The sequence below is a fragment of the Tursiops truncatus genome, chromosome 4 (assembly GCF_011762595.2).
Source record: "Tursiops truncatus isolate mTurTru1 chromosome 4, mTurTru1.mat.Y, whole genome shotgun sequence".
Taxonomy (NCBI): Eukaryota; Metazoa; Chordata; class Mammalia; order Artiodactyla; family Delphinidae; genus Tursiops; species Tursiops truncatus.
The window spans coordinates 57,515,638-57,538,230 of record NC_047037.1 but is presented as its reverse complement, the minus strand read 5'-3'; the positions used below and the strand labels follow the sequence as shown (position 1 = coordinate 57,538,230).

Sequence of the window (22,593 nt, the reverse complement as noted above, 5' to 3'; positions counted from 1 at the left end):
TAATACATTTTACAAACTAGAAGAAATGCAGTGTTTTCTCTATGTGCTCCCCTCCCTTGCAAAACAAACAAGCAAAAAGACTAAAACTGGCAGGACAAGAAGGAGTTAGTTTAGGAAGAAAAAATGGACTAATAAACATAAAACTAGCCGATCTACTCCCAAAACAAAGTATCAGGCCTAGATGGAGTGAGTTCTACCAAACCTTAAAAAAAAGACAAGCTGTTTTGAAGCATAGAAAAAGATGAGATGCTCCCCAATTCATTTCTGAGACAAGCATAATTCTACTAACAAAGCCTTGGCCAACCTGTCAGGAGCTCACATGTGGGAATTGTCGTGGTCCAAATACAGGTTGGAAAAGAATTTCCAGACATAAAGCAGCATGTAAAGAAGATAGAATTTATTAGAGGGAAGGGTCACTGCCAGAACAGCAGGCAGACTTCCTAGTAGTCTGGGAGAGTAGAGCCGAACATGTGCTATTGATCAGCTTTTATAGCCAGAAAACAAAGGAAAGGTCTGAGGTGAAAATTTCATTTACTGATTGGTCGAGGCACATATACCTTCCTTCTATAGGGAGGGAGTGGGACAGGGCAGATGCCTTTCCTTATTTGGGACGTGTCCCATTGCCCAGGTGGGCGTCACCCAGGTGGGATCAGGAATTTCGTAACCATCGCAACATGGTGGGGACTGTGATTAAGAGTCTGGTAGGGGGTGTAACGCTGACACTTTTTCAGGCAGGGTTGTCTTTGTCCTTGAAGCACCATTGTCCTTGGAGCAGCACAGGAATTGCCCATCAGAGTTGGTCCTCACTGGATCAAATGGGTCTTTATACCCCACCTCCCTCAGTCATCAGGTGAAGGCTACTGTGGGAAAATGTGGCCTCAGACAAGGGGGCTCTTTGTAGCTGAGGGAGACCCTGAAGAAGCTGGCAGCTAGAGGCTGCCTGCTGACCACACTTCCTTTCCGTTCCTGAGCAGGAAGTCTTTCCTTGAAGGGGGATCTTGTGGTGAATCTCTGTGTCTAATATTCTTTTGTCCTTTCTTTCATGTTTATTAAATCAAAAGCTTATGTCATTTACTTTCAGTTCTTCTTGATTAATAATAAATGCATTTGGGTTATAAATGTCCCTCTGAATGTTACTTTGGCTGCATTCCACAGATTTCAGTATGTGATGATATAACTGTTGGTTCTACATCTTCATAATTTTCATTTATATTTCCTCTTGAATTAAAAAAGTACTTAGTATTATGGTTTTTTTAAAATTTATTTAATTTATTTATTTTTGGCTGTGTTGGGTCTTCGTTGCTGTGTGCGGGCTTTCTCTAGTTGCCATGAGTGGGGGCTACTCTTTGTTGCAGTGCGTGGGCTTCTCACTGCGGTGGCTTCTCTCGTTGTGGAGCATGGGCTTCAGTAGTTGCGGCACACGGGCTCAGTAGTTGTGGCTCACGGGCTTGCTGCTCCACAGCATGTGGGATCTTCCCGGACCAGGAATTGAACCCGTGTCCCCTGCATTGGCAGGTGGATTCTCAACCACTGCACCACCTGGGAAGCCCTAGTATTATGTTTTAAATTTCTAAATTATAGCTATAAGAATTGATGATTGTAGAAAGTTTCAGATTTTGGTCTGTTTATGCAGTATAAGTTTGTAATGTAACCTGGGCACTAATGGATGCATATTGCTTCCGGGTTTACCGTTGTTAATAGAGCTTTTCTGTGGAGAGAGCATATATATGTGTGTGTGTGTTTGTGTGTGTATGTGTATATGTATACACACATATACATACATGCATATAGTTACTTGTATATATATACAAATGTGTGTGTATATGTTATTTTATATTTCTCCTATTTGTCCTCCTCATTCTCCTCTGCCTGTTCCTCAACCTCCTGTTCTCCTCCTAAAAATAAAATGATTATGTCATATATATATACAATGAAACATTACTCAGCCATAAAAAATGAAATAATGCTATTTGCAGCAACATGAATGGACCTAGAGATTATCATACTAAGTGAAGTAAGTCAGAGAAAAACAAATACCATATGATATAACTTATATGTGGAATCTTAAAAAATGATACAAATGAACTTATTTACAAAACAGAAATAGACCCACAGACATAGAAAACAAATTTATGGTTACCAAAGGGGAAAGGGTGAGAGAGGGATAAATTAGGAGTTTGGGATTACCAGATACATGCTACTATATGTAAAATAGATAAACAACAAGGACCTATTATATAGCACATGGAACTATATTCAATATCTTATGATAAAGAATATGTATAATTGAATCACTTTGCTGTACACCTGAAACTAACACAACATTGTAAATCAACTATACTTCAATTAAAACACCTATCAGTTCATACTAATTCTTTGAATTCAAATTCAGGACTACAGAGTTTTTATTTAATTTCTTCTGTTTTGCATTTGTATTTTTTTCCTCTCTCACACAGAGAATTCCAGATCTGAAGGACACCAGGGCTGCCAGAATCAGTGATTGGACTTTCCCACACAAGACACCTCCATTGAGATTAGCCTTTCAGTAGTGCAGGAGCATCTGTACATCCTCAGAAAATTACATACTGTTTGTGATTGCCTGTATTGCAGGAATAGTCCCAGCTCCCTCTGAGTATCAAAGGGTTGAGAAACACCCATTAGACAAGAGAGAGGGAAAGAGGTCAGAGTTGACGGATTGCTCTTGTTTCATAAAGACAGACTGTACTTAGCAACTCTCCTGTTTCTGTTGATCCTCAAACATTGACCATTTCAGAACTCTCCATTTAAATGAAAACCATTTCCTTACTGTATCGACCCTAATGCAGTCTAATCTCCTTATTTATAGTAATAATCTTCTATAAAGTCACCACAAACACTGAATTATCAAATACTGAACTATTGCTCCTGTGGGAAATAAAGAGTTAGATTTCAGTGAGCCTTTGGTCAAGCAGTTTCATCAACCTAAATGCTATTTGCATTATATAGGTTCTTTTGCCAATGTCCTTATAAAACAAGTCAGTCCCACTGGCATTGAAAACCTGCTTTTCCATGTAACCCTTTCCTGTATGACACTTAGCAGTTATTTAAAAAATTTTTCCACAGCTTCCTGATCTGCAGAACCTGTCTTACCTGCAAATTTAACATTTTTCACTCTTTATTGCCTTTTGAAACATGCAAGCAGCCAGCACTAGCTAAGGAGGGTTTAACATTTTCCTGACCCTAGGTATCATGACCATGTATTTCTTTGACTTTCAGCCTCACAACACTGCTGTCTGCTGTGCTTTTAAAATCAGTTTTCATCTGATAAATCCACAAATTTAGCTGCTTTTCCATAACTTCATCACATACTATAGACATTAGTTTAGCAGTTCCAGGGTGACCTCATGTACAGATCAGCAAATTGCCTATTTTTTTTCTAAATGTGCCATATTGTTGATTCATTAGCATTGAACTCTTGGTCAACAGCACTGTAGCTCACAGCTAAAGGAAGCTTATCTAACATGTATTTTCTTCATAAGGCACATCACAGCCTTTCTGCACTTAAGAACACTAGGTAGCTCTTCAGCACTATGCTTGAGGGCCATTTTAAACAGCAAAATCACCATGAAAAAGCACAAAAATGCAAAACACATGACTCTGAATAGACCACAAAAAAGGCAGTTGTTTACAGTATGAGAGGAAACAAGGAAACAGAAGGGCAAAGGTTTCCTTGTATGACCTCATCTGGGAACATGTCAGTCAGCTCAAATTATTCTCTATTCTGTGTATGTTCATGAATGACCATGAGACAGTAATGAGATTGATTTGGAGGTTACAAATAAACTTTAGTGAGTAGGGGAATTTGTGAATATAGAATCTGAATAATGAGGAACCACTGTAGTTGTGCAGGTAATGGCAAGGAAATAATCTATATTCTTTCCATGCCAGTGTGATTATTGTATAGACCCTTCACCAAAGACTGTCATTGTCCACTGTGTACAAAAACAGATAGTTAAGGTCAAATTTTCAACATCATTTGGTATAGGTTAAGGAAAAAGTTTACTGGGAAATTTAGAACCCACGAGCCAGTATGAAGGGGCACACAGACCCCCATCCAGAGAAGCAAGCTGGGCAGGGGCAAGGTGTAGGAGAGTAACATTCCAGGCTAGGAACCCTTCCTCCTTATAGGAAAGGCATGAAAGCAATCTTGTCAGTTGGGAGTGGGGTTGGGGGAGTTACAGATTATTTGGGTGCCAGATAGTCTGAATTTAGATGTCATCAGGAGATTTCTGTGAAATCTAACTGCCGTAGACCTGGAGAGCTCTGAGCATGTGGGAAGTTTCAGACCCTTCTGCTTGGGGGAAGGGAGTCAGAAGTTTGGGGAGCTGAGTTCAGGTGCAGCCCTTCCCACTGGGAGAATGCAGGAATCTGAGGTCTTAACTAAGGGTTCTGGACAATGCAGAGTGAGCTTCCATGTCACTCTAAGTCAAATCTCATAGCACCATGAAAGTAGTTAAATTATTGTCTGTGTTAGTATGATTTCCAGATTGGAAAGTGTCTAGTCATTATGCTTGAATGTAATTTTCTAATATGTTGCCCCTTTTTTGTTATATAACTTCTTTTAAAAATTAAATCTCATACAAACCCTCATACACTGCTGGTGGGAATGTAAATTGATACAGCCACTATGGAGAACAGTATGGAGGTTCCTTTAAAAACTAAAAATACAACTACCATACCACCCAGCAATCCCCCTACTGGGCATATACCCTGAGAAAACCATAATTCAAAAAGACTCATGTACCACAATGTTCATTGCATCTCTATTTACAATAGCCAGGACATGGAAGCAACCTAAGTGTCCATCGACAGATGAATGGATAAAGAAGATGTGGCACATATATACAATGGAATATTACTCAGCCATAAAAAGGAACGAAACTGAGTTATTTGTAGTGAGGTGGATGGACCTAGAGTCTGTCATACAGAGTGAAGTAAGTCAGACAGAGAAAAACAAATACCATGTGCTAACACATATATATGGAATCTAAAAAAAAAAAAAAGGTCATGAAGAACCTAGGGGCAAGATGGGAATAAAGAGGCAGACCTACTAGAGAATGAACTTGAGGACACGGAGAGGGGAAAGGGTAAGCTGGGACAAAGTGAGAGAGTGGTAGTGTATATATGGACATATATACACTACCAAATGTAAAATAGATAGCTAGTGGGAAGCAGTCACATAGCACAGGGAGATCAGCTCGGTGCTTTGTGACCAGCTAGAAGGGTGGGATAGTGAGGGTGAGAGGGAGGGAGATGCAAGAGGGAAGAGATATGGGGATATACATATACGTATAACTGATTCACTTTGTTATAAAGCAGAAACTAACACACTATTGTAAAGCCATTATACTCCAATAAAAACGTTAAAAAAAAAGAAAAAGAAAAAAAAAGAAAATGATGCTTATAAAGATTACTCCATATCAGGTCAATAGTAACTACAGGAGACAGAATTTAAATCTAGACAAATTGACCTCAAAACCTGTTTTTTTAACCACAGCACCATGCTAGCTTTCCTATTTAAATTATGACTACATTTTAATTTTGGCAGTTATATTTTAATCATAAAGTTAGCAGAAAGGATCAGTGTTATTTTCTCAACATACATAAGAAAATAATATATATAAATTGAGACATTCTATAAAAAAACTCTTTGGAGACAAAAAATTTTGATAAAAATATTAGTGTAATGTAGTTGTATTAAGATCATATTAACTAGTAAAATCAAGCTTATCTTGTTCTCCGATATATATATATATATATATATATATATATATATATATATATATAGTGCATTTGAATGCAAATGAGGTGATAGGACCTAGCATAAAGCAAGCTTTAATTAACGAATAAAGGTTACAGTAAAGCTGTATCCTATATTAATTTTTTAAAAAACACATTTGTATTCTAGCTAAAACATATAATAACTTCCAATCATGCTATGTATTCTAATATTAGAATTTCATCTTTCAAAATATAGTACTTTCCAGTTACTCATATTATTATTATTTATTTATTTATTTTTTGTGGTACGCGGGCCTCTCACTGTTGTGGCCTCTCCCCTTGCGGGGCACAGGCTCAGGATGCTCAGGCTCAGCGGCCACGGCTCACGCGCCCAGCCGCTCCGCGGCATGTGGGATCTTGCCGGACCGGGGCACGAACCCGTGTCCCCTGCATCGGCAGGCAGACTCTCAACCACTGCGCCACCAGGGAAGCCCCAGTTTCTCATATTATTATGTTTACTAAAACTGTCAGTGACCTGTTCTGTCAGTAAATTTTTCTAAATTCTTTTGGGTGATGAGGGTTATCATTTTCAATTTATAGGTTAAAGTTATTTTTCTGTGTAAACCAAAAAAACTTAAGCCACTAGAATAAAATTATTTAAAAATAAAAAAATTAAATCCCATACAAATTAATCTATTTCCCTCTTTTCAAAAAAAGACACTTATCTATTCATTTGGAAAATCAGCTAAAGAAATCCTCAAATTAAAATAAAATATAACTTACCTATTTTATTGTAATATACATTTCTACCATCTTTATATTCTTTAACTTTAAATTAACTTAAAGATTTTAATTTTTAATAGTTTAAATTTCCCAAATAAAGGGCCTTTCCAATTTGTAGTTGTAAATCTCTTAAACATCATATTTTATTACAGATGGTGGGAAGGCTGACCAGGACTCCTTTTAACTTAGAAGTCACAGATTCCCTAGCTTGAAACAGGATTGCAAAATAATCTTCAAAGAATTTTCTCCCAAAACTTCAGCCTTGAAGAATAATTCTTGGATAACCATCATTAAACATATAATGCCATTGCATTTCTGTGCTAGAGGAAGGTTTTCTACCTTTACCCATTTTTGTAGTGCTATTTAATGAGTCACCTTTCTAAAAAACACTTAAGCCAAACACAGAAAAAATAGTAATTTTAAAACACAGGTCGATTTATAACACGAGATCAACAGATCAGTTGTTTCAAGATCATTTCATTTCAATATACTTGGGAACAAAGGTCCATCCTGGAAGTAAAAACAAAATACATAGCTTTAACAATTCTTATAAGCATAGCCCAAATTCTGATCTTTCTACCTGGTTTGTTTTACAAAGAAGTTTCAGAAATAATTCACTGTATTTTTACTAATGGAAATGTTTCCATTTCAAAGCAATGAAACCCTGAAGATTAATTTGAACCCATTTGGCTCCCTTTTGTACATTCACGCTGTCTGAAAGGCTAGTTTGTTATCTGCAAGGAGAGAGATTTAAGCCACACACATTAAAAAAAAAGTTTCTTAGAGCATAAGGTTTTCTCTTGTAACTAACATTACACTTTGAGTTTCAAAACTTTTTACTTTAAAACACTTTACTGAAACCAACCTTTTTTTAGGTTGTTCCTTCTGAGAGAATCAATAAAAGCACAGCATTGCTCCACTCTCACCTCTTAAAACCTTTGGCATTCATCCAGTTTCCCTTGGTTTTTAGCCTTTTATTGCTACAGTTCTCAGAGATTTCTTCTGTATTCTTGTTTAGGCAGGTCCCTTGTCAAAGAGGCAGGCTATCTTATGAGGTGTGTCACCTTCTTTAGCCACCCTCTTATCTTTGATGTTCTTGATTAGGGCAGTCCAGTGATCCAGATGCAAGGCCTAGATCAGCTGCTAGAGATTCTGATCATCATCTTTGACTCATCATCCTAGGGTCTCAACAATACCCAGGGAGACAGCCTTGACATAGAGACAGGGGTTCCAGTGGTCATAGTTGGCATACTGTTGGGTTGGCCAAAAAGTTCGTTTGGTTTTTCTGTAAGCGCTTGTGGAAAAATCTGAACAAACTTTTTGGCCAACCAATACTATTTACAACCAGTTTCTTTCTTGGGTACTAGGAAGAGAGCAGCAAAAACCTTTCCTTATTTTATCCTTGAAACTCTCCCTGTGACATGGCATGACTACTACTTGCCCTGGGTTAACTGCTACTCTGCACTTCCAGTACTCAGATGGCCCAGACAGAGTTTACCGTAATGATCTACTAGATTTCTGCAAGGTTTCTTCTCTCCCTGGTCCTTTTTGCTTCACTCAGCACCTTCTGGTTGTAGCACTTGGGCAACTTTCCCCTTTCTTCCATTTTCAGAGATGACTCCAGTTCTATTCATTCATGCATCTATCCCCAGATTCTTTCAGGGCCATGAAAGTTTCTGTCCATTTCTGACTCTGTTGCTGTAATAAGTCAAACTTTTACTGGTTTAAATGTTGCATTCTTTTCAGATACCCCATTATGGAGATTGGATTAGTCTATTCCTTCATTTTTCATGCTAAGCACTATTCTAGTCTCCCTACAATTCCCTCAGTGTGGGTCAAGTTGTGTTACCAGTATCTCTGCAGAGACCAGCACACACCCTGCCCAAGTGCCAGTTTGATTCCTTGAGAAATCTTAGTGAGTTGACATAACTTTTCCAATCCCCAACCTAACTTAGGTCACTGGGAAATGGACTTATGCAATTTCCCAGTTGCAGTGAGGAAAGAAATAATGTGTGTACAATGTTTAAGTCAAAATTTACTTTAAAAGTTTTTTCCAGGCAGTGAGGCTGATGAGTAGAATAGATGAGACATCATGGATTGGAAGAAATACTTGACTTATTATCCACATAAACAAAGCACATGGAGAAACAATATGTATGCACTGTTCCCAGAAAATATCTTGAGATTGCAGACTGAAATGAGCTATATTATACTATATGATCCAAAATTCATCCTTCAGGATCTAACTGGGTTTTTTTGCACAAACCCTTCCAAACCTCTCTCCAGATCTTCACCAAAAGGTGAGGATAACTAGACTCTATATAGCTTCACCTCTCATTATTAATTTATTTGCATGCATGTGGTTTTCCCCATCCTAATGCTTGTGGCATGGCACAGATGTCTGTTACTAAGAAAACTGAATGTGGACTTTGAGAATTTCAATGGGGTATAATAGTATTCTTGGGGACCTTAATTTTCTGGTCATATGTTTGTAAATATTCTTCAGCTTCTCCCTCTTTTTATTTTTAGTCTATTCCTCTACAGGGTCTTTCTGACCTGTATGTGTTCCTCTGAATTCACTAACTTCACACATTCCATTTCTTCTAACTCTGATACTTTCACCTCCTCCAATCCCATGGATTATTTCCCTCTGAATCCTCCCTCTGATCAGTATTGCCCATTTGACATAACAAATGAGATAAGTGTTTTTGTAGAAATGTGAAGAAATTGCTATGTAGAATCAGAGGAAGGAATTATTAATTTCACAAGCAGAGAGGGCTCCTGAAAGATTTCCTAGAGGAGTTAGAATTTGGGGACATTTGAGGAATGCACAAAATAGAAGATTGGGAAGAGATTTAGGCAATGGGATACAGCTTGCACAAAGAGAGTAGAGTAGTGTAGTGTAGTGTAGTTGAAAAACAGGACAGGTTGGAGGACGGAGGTCAGGAAAGATAGAGAAGGGCCTTGAATTCATGCTAGACTGTGAACTTCATTGTATGGGATCTGGCAAGCAAGTGGTATATTTAAGGGGTGTACTTTAACTGGTAAAATATATGTATTAGAAACAATATTTCCTGGCAGAAAGAGGGAAGAATGGGTGGAAGGAGGGGAGAGACTAGAGGCAGGGAGACTAGTTAGGAGACAAGTCATCAGTTCTCCTCCTTCCTCAGAGCAGTGAGTATGCTCCCTGTTCCCCCTGCCTGCTCACTCCAGGTGTTGTAAAGCAGTTCTGGTTTCCAGAGCAGAACAATGAGAGAAGGGATGAGCATTGTTCGCAGTGTGTACCCTGAGTAAGGGTCTGGCACTAGAGTGCCTTCCATAGTGGGGATTTGTAGTTGGAGTACAATATCTTGCATATCACAGGTGCTCAAAAATATTTGTTGACTGTATGGGTAAATGGAAAAAATCCCCTTCCCTGGCATTATCCTCTCCACAAAGTCAGAAGTCCCCTTTTACACACTGCTGTGGAAAAATCTGATTCTTCTCAAATCTAGTTCTAGTACTATTTCCCCTCAGTTACATTTCCTTGAAAATTGAATCTGCACCCTGTTATTGCAGGCAGCCTGGGGGTTAGAAATAGTGTCAGAGCTGGGGAGACTCAGGTTCAGATCTTCACTTAGTAAGTGTGTGAACTTGAATGACTGTGTAACTTTCTAAACTTCCATTTCCTCACCTCTACCCTATCAATGAGAAAAAGGTTGCAGTGAGGGAAGACATAATGTCTGTAAAATGCTTAAGCCAAAATTTGGCTACAGCCCAGCCACAGGCACACAAAAGTACATGTGTAGGAGCTCTGAGGTTGAGGCAGAGGGAGAGCTGCAGAATTAGAGCAGGGTCACTGTTGCTCCTCTCCTCCACTCCCCTGCTCCAGTCTTGTACCACCCCCACTTAGGCTCTTGTTTGAGGCCAATGCATGACCTAAGTTAGAATCAGAGAGGGTTCATCCCATTTAGCAGGTATAGATATCAGTCCAAAAAAACAGAGTTGTACAAAATATTAACTTTATTTTTCTATAAAATTTAACATTTCTAATTTGAGACTCAATGTAATAGAAAGATAGAACCATAATTTCAGTCACTGTGGCATTCCTTCTCAGGAACTGCCTTTATCTGGGACTGAATATAAGTTCCAGCAGACTTTCATAAGGCAAATCATTGGGAGACCACATGTGGTCCTTTATAATATCAGGTGCCCACATCAACATTAGATGGAATGACCTCATTCCTCTTTGGTCTTTCTGGTTACTTCTGGATCCTTCCTTATCCTTTACCAAGCAGCTGGTTCTCTGGGTCATTTCTACACCTGGAAACTCAGGGATCTCTAGGACACCATCTGAAGACTGCCTACCTACGTCATAGAGCCATCTCATGTGCAGCACAGGAGATGTGGGAAACCCTGGATTTTTGCTGCTTCCTGGGCCTTGCCCAGTAATTGGAGCACAGACTCAGCCAAATGCACATGGACCTAGGTGTTTAGGCACTCTCTGTCACCACTGATCTTTTCAGTCCTAGGAACCTTATTATTCTCTAGCTAATTTTTTAGCTTTACTAGGATTCTTGTGGATTGTTTCATCATAATAATCCTTTCCTTCTGTCCTCTGATTCCAAGTTTTTGAAATTCAGAAACCAGAAATAAATCTTCTTTTTCTTCTTCTTGAGGCAATGACTGCTGTTGCTGCTGAATTGGGGATGGGGGTGGGGAGTCAAGGGGTATGAGTAATACAGTGGGGAAATGTTTGTTAATTTAAAGTCTTAGCCACTTCAGATTTTACATTTTCTCTGGTTAAAAATCCAACTTCATTTTTTCCATATTTCACCTTCTTTTACTCTTGATATTATACATTGTCTAAAGCAATTTTCTCGTCATTACCAAGGGCATCCTTCTGAAGTTGTTCATTGTTAAAGTAAGAAATAGGAATCTCATCTACCGGGCTATTCAGCGTATTATGAAAATAGTTTGAGATTAAATTGATCAGTCATTTAAAACTAATGTACATATATACACCTCTATGGAAACTATTTTGAAAAGCTGTAAAAAGGCATAATGAAACTCACTCTGTAATCCTTAGATTTGAGGCATTATTAGGACAAGAACTTAGGTGTCTTGTTTTAGTCCAGTTGCTAAATTATAATATCATATTTCTTTATTTAAAATCTAAGCCAAATTAGGAAAACTAGATAAATTCCGCTACTTTTCTTCCTTTTCCTAAAAGTTTCACATTTTTGTATCTCATCATTAAACATAGAATTTATTAGCAACTTGTTTTTTTCTGGTCCATTAGTTTTGCTTATGAACATTTCTATAAATATATCTCACAGAAATATTTGACAATTTAGTTTGTTGGGAAAAGGTCAGAGAGTAGTAATGTATTTTATTTTAGTTATTTATTTATTTTTTATAGTAATGTATTTTAAAATTTGGTTTCCCAAAGGAATAATTTAAGTAAAATGCAAAATAAGAAAAAAGTTTGGGAAAGGAACCAAGTAAGGCTTTCGGTCTTTTTACTAGACCATTATGATCAGATGGTTCCTTTATCAGAGTAGAATGTCTATGTCTGAAATAAATCTGAGCCTCCATCAGAATATAAATGAAATATATAATCACTTGGAATGTAAATCTTAAACACTGATTTGTGGAGATAGTCAAAATTTCTTTTTATTTGGTGTCCAAATTGATTCATAAAATTACTGATGATTTGTGATCAGTCATGCCAGAAAGCAGTAATGTTGTTGAACTTGAATCTTATATTTTGGCCAGTGATCATAGAGTAAATTAAAATGTTTTTCTAATATATAATTTATATTAAAGATTTACTGCACACAGGAATTCCTACAATAGCCTGCAGCTATAATCTTCAAAAGGAACCTTAGCAAGGCAGATTATAGAACTCTTTTATCAGATAAATAAGAAATGAAATAGAACATTTGTTCATAGAGATGTACATAACTTCATCTCTTATGTGCAACTTAAAAAACTATTATGTTGATGTAATGACTGATGTAATAGGATATATAAACCTTCCTGTAGCTAACCCTCAGCACTAAAACAGCCTATTAGGAGCTGAGAATCAGAAAATATTGGAAATGGAAAACGCCTTAGAAATCACTTAGTCTAACTAACTCGCTTGTTTTACTAGCACAGAAATTAAGGTTTTAAACAGCCTTGCCCCAGGACACTCAATGATTAAACCCAGCCGAGCCAGTCTGGGGTCCTGGGCTTCCTGACTTTTATTGTCCAGTTATTGCAGAATTCTTATTTCCTGCTTTTTGAGAGATTGGGACAGATCTATAGCTTAACCATCTCATTCACGGAAAATACAGAATGGAGGACTTTTTTTTTAACATCTTTATTGGAGTATAATTGCTTTACATTGTTGTGTTAGTTTCTGCTGTATAACAAAGTGAATCATCTATACATATACATATATCTCCACATCCCCTCCCTCTTGCGTCTCCCTCCCACCCTCCCTATCCCACCCCTCTAGGTGGTCACAAAGCACCAAGCTGATCTCCCTGTGCTATGCTCCTGCTTCCCACTAGCTATCTATTTTACATTTGGTAGTGTGTATATGTCCATGCCACTCTCTCACTTTGTCCCAGCTTACCCTTCCCCCTCCTTGTGTCCTTAAGTCCATTCTCTACATCTGTGTCTTTATTCCTGTCCTGCCCCTAGGTTCTTCAGTGCCTTTTTTTTTTTTAGATTCCATATATATGTGTTAGCACACAGTATTTGTTCTTCTTCTTCTGACTTACTTCACTCTGTATGACAGGTTCTAGGTCCATCCACCTCACTACAAATAACTCAATTTCGTTTCTTTTTATGGCTGAGTAATATTGCATTGTATATATGTACCACATCTTCTTTATCCATTCATCTGTTGATGGACACTTAGGTTGCTTCCATGTCCTGGCTATTGTAAATAGTGCTGCAATGAACATTGTGGTACATGACTCTTTTTGAGTTATGGTTTTCTCAGGGTATATGCCCAGTAGTGGGTTTGCTGGGTCATATGGTAGTTCTATTTGTAGTTTTTAAAGGAACCTCCATACTGTTCTCCATAGTGGCTGTATCAATTTACATTCCCACCAACAATGTAGAAGGGCTCCCTTTTCCAGAATGGAGGACTATTAAATAGTTTCACCTTTTAATTTTACTTTAGTTAAGGTTTTCTTTATGGTTAGGATTACAAAAAAAATTTCCTCTAACATTCCAAACACTTCTAATTATAGAGCAAAAGTCCAGCTCACCATGCATTACCCACTTTCTCCATATTTCATTTGTACATTCATTCCGTATTAATAAAATTGCATTCTAACCATTCACTTAAATATTTTTCCCATTAGCAATGAAGTATTTCATGAGATCAGCTCTCATGGGATCAGCTATCATGTTTTTTTGTTTTTGTTGTTGTTTATTTTTTTCGGTACGCGGGCCTCTCACTGTTGTGGCCTCTCCCGTTGCGGAGCACAGGCTCCGGATGCGCAGGCTCAACGGCCACGGCTCACGGGCACAGCTGCTCCGCGGCATGTGGGATCTTCCTGGGCCGGGGCACGAACCCGTGTTTCCTGCATCGGCAGGCGGACTCTCAACCACTGCGCCACCAGGGAAGCCCAGCTATCATGTTTTATTCAGCTATTTTATTCCTAAATCCTTAGCACAGTTCATGGCACAATACATTTTTGGTGAACAAATGCTTGATTATCAATTTCTTGGAGGCAGTAGCCTTGTTCTATATTTGTATTTTTGTATACGTTAGGCTCTCAGTATATATTTTTAATACATAATGGATGAATGAATGAACAAATGTTCATAGAGGGGGCTTTTGTAGATTTCTTAACTAGAAACAGTGGTGAATTTTTAAAGTAGTAAGTTGTGCATTTCTTAGTGCTCATGTGTAAAATGTTGTGTCCCTGGAAATGATATATCCAAGGTAAGACTGAAGTGTGATCTAGTGTTTGGAATCAGGCCTGAATATCTCAGAGAAAAACATAACAAATAAATTTCACTACACAGGTCACTGGCTCAAGTTTTTATTTCATTCAGTCAATAGTGTAGTTGGTTAGAATGTTTGATTTTAGCACCCAAACTTTTTTCCTAGTGAATTAAAATCAACAACTAAGAGAGAAGACTAAATTGGGGCACCACAATGAAGTTGCGAGATATAGGAGTACAATTTTATACAGAAATAGGAAAGCCTTTTCAAGATTTAGTACTCCCATTCCTCACACATCTTGTTCTCCTCTTGTCAAGTTTACACATATAGAGAGAAAAGCAAAAAAGCACAAAGAAAGCGAATGCTTCATCTTTGAAAAAAAAAATTGAGCTTTATCTAGTTTGGCACTTAGAGATCCTCCCTTTGAGAATTTATTGTGAGAAAAAGACCCAAAAGATTGTAAGTACGGCTTTTGTTACTTAATAGGAAGCAACGTGTTTGAATAGATGAGGACTTATGTTAACATAAGCTTAAAATTTGAAGCCTAAAATTATATTTGACAAGCTAAAATGTATTATTGTCACTACTCTGCTAGAGGTAGTATGAGAGGATCAAAAGATTGTTGGATTGGTCCTCATCTTCTGGGGGGGAGGAAGGGAAGAGGGGGATGTCTGTGCCATGTCAGCTCCTCTGTGTCCTTCACTACATTAAGTTATTTAATCTTCACACATTCCTATCAAGTAGATATTATTGTCTTTATTTCACAGTTCAAAAAACTGAGGCTCAGTGAAATGAAATAATTTGTTGAAGGTCCTAAGTCGCTTGGCTACTTCTCCAGCCTCCCCTTCTACCGTTGTCTCCCTCCTCTATTCTACTCAGCCACAGTGGTATCTTTGCTCTTCCTTGAACATCCATGCTATTTCCTCTGTTCAGGGCTCTCTGCCTCTAGTTATTAATATGGTTGGATCTCTCCATTCAGTCTCTGGTGACATGTCAATGTAGAAAGGTCTTTCCTGATGACTCTATATTAAAAAATCTTATTTTGTATGCCATTTTTAGTAAGAGGCATCATTACTTTGGGTACCACTGAGAAAGAAAAATGCTTCCAATTATCAAAAATGTGACAATTTTGTAAGATGCATCCTGATTTCAGAGGTGTTAGAACATGAAGAAGAAAATATTCTTAGGATTAATGAAACACAGTAGTATTTCTGGGCTTTCTCCAGTGTTCCCTTACCCTGCATTATTTCTCTTTGTAGCACTCATGACATGATGTTGTACATTTTCTTTATTATCTTCTCTCTCCACAGTAGTGTTTAAGCTACCTATCAGAGCTTTGATTTATTCATTACTGGTTGCAGAGACTGACTAAATGTGCAGCACACATATCTCTTCTTCCTGGGCACTCTGGACTACATTTCCTAGCCTCCTTCAGTTAGGTGAAGCCATGTGACAGACTTCTGGACAATGTGATATAGGTAGAAGTGAGGCCTTCCATCCCCAGGCCTCTCCTATTAAACCATCCTTGTAATTCTCCTAGTGATCAGAGCCACTAGAGGGAAGAAGGCCAGGTCATGGTGTAGTGTAAAGCCCACCCCCATCCCACCACATTGACCTTCATTCGATTGTGCTGTGAAGGAGAAATAAATCTTCATTGATTAAAGCTACTGAAAATTGGGCTGTTTTATTATATCAGATAGCTTACCCTGACTGATACATTGCTTTTGTTAAGTTAATAGGAAACAACGTGTTTGAATAGATGAGGATTTATGTCAAAAGCTTAAAATTTGAAGCCTAAAATTATATTAGAGAAACTAAAATGTATTATTGTCACTACTCAGAAGCACATAGCAAGCTTCTAATAATTTGTAACAATAGGGGAAATGAAAAGAATATCAGGTTTGTGTTAAAAGATGATTTGTTTTGGTTTGTACATAAAACATCTGTGTGGGAGGGTGGTAGCCACATCTTGTACCTCCTCTTCACTTCAGGTAGAATTTGGAGTAGCTAAGGATATAGAGGTTTCAGTGTTCAATTTGTGTAAAAAGTGGGTTCAGTAGCATGAGTCAGTGGGGATTTGTGGAAGGAGAGGTGGTCAGAGAGAAATTTTGATGTAGGGATCATTATTTGCAAAAACTCTGAGTGATAATGGATTCAAAGTAGTAAGTAGGGTAGTTGAAATTGAGAAGGCTGAGGTGCTTAAAGGACCATTGAGTTTTAAAATCAGAAAAATGAATTTATTATGGGACAAAGAGTAAGATGATGGCTAGTGTAAATAGTGCTGCAATTTGTTGAAATAATCCAGGATGACAACAGATATTTACTTAGTTAAGAGAATGATATAGTCCTTTAAACACCATCTTCTTCAGGTGTCACCTTTATTTGTACTTTTACTTTGTCACTGGTCTATCAGTAGAGCTCTATCAGTTGACTTCCTTCTTGAGGTAAGTTCAAAGAGATCTTTCATGGGGCTGTTGACGTAAGTGATATCTGCAAAATTTTCGCCTGTATTTAAAGATCTGAACTTCTCATAAAACATTCATTATTACTAATAGTCCTATGGCTAGCTACAATTATCAGTATATATGGCTATGGTTTTCCTGAATATGAGTTTATGTAACTCAGGAAATTACAGTGAAGCCAAAGGAACACATCAAAAATTGAGGAACTTTAGAGAAAGAGGCTCAGACTAATTCTGAATCACAAAACCTTTCCTTTTTATAAGGTGTGTAGTCATGAGATCAAACATTCATTCACATAATTCTCTACAGAGCCCAGTATTCAGTTTGAATTTTCAATTCTTCCTCTTTAGATTGGTTTTGGAAGTTTCTGGGTATTTGACTGTTAATAAGGTACGTGTGTTTGTGTGTTTGTGTGTGTGTGTTTGTATGTTTGTGTGTATGTGTGTGTTCTCAGAATACAGAACTCCTCTATAATTAGGTATAATCTGCTCCAGAAACTTTCAACTTTCTCCCCCAGTTTGTCATTGCTTCTCTCTTGTTCCCACTGTTGAAAGAAGGAAAAGAAAGTGTTAGTGCTGATCAGGGTGATGATGTTGGACAGAGAAGAACAATTTTATTTATCTCTCATCTCCATATTAAAATGTCTGGGAAATGGTATCAAGGTTGTGGAATCTCAAAGATCTAAAAATAGGATTAATTTATCTCCTTCTCATATTTCAGGGTTTAGCTTAGATGTTATCTCCTTTGGGAAACAGTAGGTAAACTCCCAAGTCTAGGTGGAGTGCCATCTCCAGGGATGCTTCCAGCATTCTCGGCTTCCTTCTTCACATACTGTCCCAAAGGGTAAGCTCATTCCAGAGGCAGAGCCTGTGTCTGCTTCATTATTGGATCTCTACGGCACAACCCAGGAATTCATAAAATATTCAATAAATATCTTTTGACAAAATAGTAAATGAGGTTCTCATTTTGGATGGCAGAATCACTAGAGGCAGTGATTATTTCATGTCCCCAAGGTTATTTCAAGGTCCGCTGATCTAGGTTTAAATACATTTTAAAAAGGAAAAGAAGGGAAAAAAAACCCCAGACTACTCTTGGTTGAACACTAATTTCAAGTCAAATGTGGTTTTTTTTTACTTATTTTTCTTCATTATTCTCAGACTACTCAACATGAGTTTATTGGAATAGGCTCCCTTCTAATTTGTAACACACATTGAATAGACATTTGGCACAGCCTCATAGTAATCCATTTTACCTTCTAAATTTGCAGATTTTATGTTCCTTTGCTCTTCTTAGATTTCAATTTAGTGCCATGGGCTTTAGGCCATTATAAAAGTTTAAGTTTCAGGGTGGAAGTTTGAGTTGATTGCCATCCTAAGATAAAGCTGAATTGATTTGGTATTTTAAAGCTGTTAAGTGTAACCCATATATAGTAGTCATGAGAGAATTACACTCATCCTTAAATAAGAGCTCAGTTAAGCTGCAGCCCTAAGGCTCTTTGATTTTCCCTGTTAGAATGTTGTGAGAGGCAGGGTGACAGGGTCCTGCCTAGAGCCATTGGACCCATTGGCAGAAATCTGTCTTGGCAGTGGATTTGGAGAGATGAATTGAAGGGTGAGGGGAAGGGGAAAAAGAGTTGAAACTAAAATAATGGGTACTAGGACCAGGTAGAGTAAGGAGAAGAAAATATTAATAATAGGAATGACAAAAAAATTAACAGCTGCTACTGTGCTCTTACAGATAAGACAGACATACAAAGAAATGAACAAATATTTATATCTACCACCTAAACCTAGAGTTTTTTCAGAGAGACAGAAAGTTGTATATAACTGTTATTTCAATAATGACCCAGGCCAGGAAGAATCAATGAATCTGGCATGAACAGTATGATAGATCAAGAAACTCAGGAAATCACAATGTAATTTGATTTTGTGGGAGACAGCACAACGCCAAACATGTATCAGCTGTTCAGAAAGTATTGGTTGATTGTTCTTGAATTTTGAATAAGACTCACTTAAAGTTAAGACTAAGAGGAGAAGAACTAGTTGCAGGATCAGGACCAGAACCTGAAAAAAGAAATGACTGTTATTGCCTGTTATTTGGGGCTATATCAATACCCTAGGAATGAATGAAGGATAAGTGAGTTAAGAATCAAATTCAATATTATTTAATTAATTACTAACCAATATTTTAAATTTGATTTGTAATTATGTTTAGACTGTTATATTTTCTTTTTTCTCAATTAATTCCTTTTGATATTCTTATAAAGTCCCTATTAAACAACTTCTCCACTTATTAAGAAGAGATGATATTCATTGGAGTGACCACACAATATTAATGATCTCTTGGTGCTTCCTCTGGGCATGGCCCTGTCTGGTAAACAGATCTGAGACTCTATTTTCTAGCAATGCTTTTTGTATTTTGAGCACTCAGTAAATATTTAGTGACTGAACTGTTTGGTAGCCAAGTAAGTTATCTCTTACATGAGTATCACTTATACCCATATACCCACTGATGATGGAATTGTATGTGCTTCCTTAATGGTTCTGTATTGAACCTTCCTGCTTTACAAGAGAAAATATTTTTTCTTCAAAATGCAATGTTATAAGCTACATCTTAATTATTGGCTTTGTGTTTATAGCTAAAAGAGCTATGACTCTTTTATAGCTGTAACTGTAGAGGCACAGATAAGTCAATTATTTCCTCTGTCATAAGGATTTAATCTTTTTAACACTTGCCCAGTTGTCATGCGGTATTTTAAACTAAAAGAAATCATACAAACACAACCACTGCCAGTTCAGTAGCATCGCACCAAAAAATTCTTTCTCTCTGATATTTCTGAATCAGTGTTCTTTCTAATATGTAACCTCTTGGGATTTGCCTCTCTATATTGTTAAAATGTATATTACAAGTAACATACAAAATGTTATAAAACCAAGGCAAATCATAGAACAAGTGACCACATTCACAACTTTAGTAAACTGTACATAAATCAAATGACTTATTCACTTGTTCTTCTCTGATGGTTCCACTCCTAGTTTTTCTCTTAAACTGAATTCCACAAAGAATTCTAGTTTAAGCAAAATTCTTGGGACATCTCTGGTGGTCCAGTGGTTAAGACTCCAAGCTTCCACTGCAGAGGGCTCAGGTTCGATCCCTGGTCAGGGAACTAAGATCCCATATGCTTTGCAGTGTGGCCAAAAAAACCAAAAAGAAATCCTTTGCACTCACTGACAGTTTGTGGGCTTGTTCAGGAAATCTAATTAGCTTTAAATTAGTTTATCTGCAAATCACTTTTCCATTTCTGGTTCCGTCTAACAATTAATGGATTACTACTTATTAATGGCCCTAGGCCATTTGTGAAAAATTTTGCTTTTGTCTGAAAGCTTGAATTGATGAATCTCTAACACTGAACCCCTTATGTCAGTAGACTTTTTTCTAATGAACTGCAATGAAATTGAAAAAAGTAAATTCCAAGAAAATTTTGACAGGATCTTTTTATTGTAAAGCATAGAGACAATTGAATAAAAGTACCTGAAATGAAGTGGAGACGTGAATAAGACCAAATGGATTTAGTGAAAACAATATATATTTTTAAACCATTAATATATTCAGATAAAGAGTGTTTCTCTGCTTCCCACTAGCTATCTATTTTACGTTTGGTAGTGTATATATGTCCATGCCACTCTCTCACTTTGTCCCAGCTTACCCTAGTGGGAAGCAGCCACATAGCACAGGGAGATCAGCTGGGTGTTTTGTGACCACCTAGATGGGTGGGATAGGGAGGGTGGGAGGGAGGGAGATGCAAGAGGGAAGAGATATGGGGACATATGTATATGTATAACTGATTCACTTTGTTATAAAGCAGAAACTAACATACCATTTTAAAGCAATTATACTCCAATGAAGATGTCTAAAAAAAAAAAAAGTGTTTCTCTGTAAATTTCTACCTCCTTGCTCCTTTCAGATTCATCACTGTGTGCATCAACAAACTCTGAACAATTAATTTTTGTGCCTTACTCTTGAGGCAGCTAGGCAAATATTACTATTCTACTATTAGCTGTACAATGCTTGACATGCTCCATAGTTATATAGTTGCGAAAGCTAATAATTAGGCTGTAAACTCTCAGGAGTAGAGATATTAAGGAACTGGCCCCAAATTATAATGAATGTCACAGTAATTGTTATCTTTATATTCACAAGTTTTTGGCTTCTATACACAAAGCTTATCTCGCCATTTTTTTCCCTTGGTCTCCAAGTCCCCTTCCCTAATCCCCTTTCCTGCCATTCTCCATGCTAATTATCCTCAAACAATTTCCCATACTAATTTGTTGACATGAATACGTCTTATTTTAAAATTCAATATATATCCCCTTGAGAAAAACTGTTCTGATTAAATAACATTAAAGAAACTTGAGGTGTAGATTGTCTTTATTAATAGGAAGATGGTCCCTTAATTATGTTCCCCTTCACTGGCACACCTATCCATCACTTCAGCCACCACTGCATTTTTCCTTCATGAGAGCTGTTCACACACAAAGGCTAAATCCCTCCACCTCATAAGCATCTTCTTCACTGGTTTCCTCACTCTTGCTTACAAATATACTCAAGTTTGTACCATTCTGAATACAGCAACAGAAAACTCATTCTGTCATATTTTCCCCTTAAGCCACTTTTTGTCTCTCCTTCTTCCCCATCATTTGCTCTTTAACTCATTGAAATCTGGTCTATATTCCTGTCATTTGATTGAAATTACTGTCATAGAAATCATCAAAGATGCAGTAGTTGTTTAATCCAGTAGCGTCATTAAATTTCTCATCCTCTTACTTTTCTGCAACATATAGCACTGTCGACCACATCCTTCTTTATTACAGCTTTCCTCCTCTTACTTCATATGTGACAGTATTTTCTTTCATTCTTTCCTTAAAGAATGAATTTCCTCCCCTCCTTTTGTTGTTTATTTCTCCTCTACTATCACTTTAAGTGACTAGCATTTAACGTTGCATCAGCATAAAGCAGATTCTCCCAAATATATCATTCCTGACCCAACTTCTCTCCTGAGTTTCATCTGTATTTCCAACTGTTTATTACTCATTTCCTCTTCAGTATCCTTTAGCAATCTCCATCTTTAACATGTACAAGACAGAGCATCTATCTCCTGAAATCTGCTTTTCTTCCTAGATTACTATCTCAACTGTTTTTATCAAGCTCAAACCCAGGAGAATCACTAGACTTAGAGTCAAAAGTCCTGGGGTCAAATCCTGGGTCAGGATCCAGATTAATTTTATGATTTTGTGTTTCTTCGCTAAAGCCTTCATTCCCTCACATGCAAAATAGTAATGAAAGTACTTCACAGAGTTTAAAAACAAATAAATGAAGGTTAAAAGTGAAAGCGTCTTGCAAAATCCTAACATATAACTGTCACTCGATAAACATTAGTTTCCTTTTCTTTGTATATATTGCCTACTTCCTGTAGAAGGAAGAGACTAACAAACAATAACTAAAACAAGCAGGTAAATTTATTAGTTAGAGATTTATTAGATAGAGATCTAACTTGTTCTTTTTAAGAACAAGGTAAAATGTCATGGTATGGATTATACTACCACTTATTAAACCATTCCTCTGTTAGACAGTCATGCTGTCTCTGAGTAGGAAAGA

At 37.3% G+C, this 22,593-nt stretch overlaps 1 long non-coding RNA gene across 1 annotated transcript in view; it reads left to right on the top strand.

Annotated features, from left to right (window-relative positions):
• The window catches only part of LOC109551895 (uncharacterized), a 592,297-nt gene that overhangs the window by 171,509 nt on the left and 398,195 nt on the right, over positions 1–22,593 (top strand). The window lies entirely within an intron of this gene.